Here is a 1,205-nt window from a genome sequence, read left to right as displayed (position 1 = left end):
CTCTTCTGTACATCACACATCAACTTATGAACAGGACCATTCATTTAGAAAGCCTTATAAATCAGAATTGTTAAAAGCCCAGCTGTCTAGAGTCACTGTTGTGTTGGGTTGTGGTAGTGTTTTTAAGTGCTGAACCACAAGAGCTTTTAAATGTGTACAGCTGCTGCTCATCATCATCATCATCATCTCAAGAAAGAACAGATGATGTGGTGGATCAATTATCTCATTAAAGAGTCATTGGACAGCAGCTGTGATTCATACAAACACCATTAGATTGAAGCTTTATAAGTGCACCAAACACTACATGTTTGGCTCTTATGAGAGTATTTTGTTGAATGAGAAATGGTAATACCAATATGTAAACAATGGCATAGATTAAATTCAAACAGCCTTTGTAATTTGTGGTTAGTTCTAGTATAGCTTTTGATGAATGTGGAAACAATCTGAAAATTAACAGCAGAGTTTACAACTGATAACATTTTAATTCATACAGATTACATTTGATTGATCATTCAATCATTGCATGTTTATGAAAGTGTTAAGCATATCAAATATTGTCAAAAACTAAATATAGTGCATCAATAATCTTTAGTACACTGCAAATCTGAACTTCAAGCTGGGTTTTAACAAGGTCACAGTTTTGAGCTAGCTTCTACTGGAAACAGTTATGAAATGAAAGTTTCTATGCATACCCAACCAGATTTTTGACGAAAGACCAACCAAATTTTCCATTTTCATTAAGGAATGTAGACGGAACTTTTGCCAAAGTGTGAACATTCATACACCCGGAGCAGTGGACAGCTATCACTGCAGGGGAGCAAACTGCTAAAGGGCACCTCAGTTGTTACCCGCCGGCACTGAGAATCAAACTGGCGACCTTCTGGTCACAAGTCCGACTCTCTAACCACCCAAGAGGGAAAAATAAATCTGTTGCAGACAATGAATAACACCGAATTAAGACAATTATTGTGTGTGAACATAGAATATTGTGTAAACAGGATTAGATCGCGGCCATGACTCAGTCAAGTCTGCTTCATTCATACAAAAGCAACTTGTTGCGCAAATTACAGGATTAATAGAAAGAGCTTTGTGAATTTAATGTGATTAACGCAATGTTTTGCTTTTAGAACAATATTTATTGTGATGTAATATAATATATTTAGAACAATTTTTGTTTCCCATTTACTGTGAAAAGTCTTCGGTGA

Source organism: Triplophysa rosa, linkage group LG17 (assembly GCF_024868665.1).
Source record: "Triplophysa rosa linkage group LG17, Trosa_1v2, whole genome shotgun sequence".
NCBI classification, from domain to species: Eukaryota; Metazoa; Chordata; class Actinopteri; order Cypriniformes; family Nemacheilidae; genus Triplophysa; species Triplophysa rosa.
The sequence above is the reverse complement of the archived record's forward strand: the minus strand, read 5'-3'. Positions refer to the sequence as shown.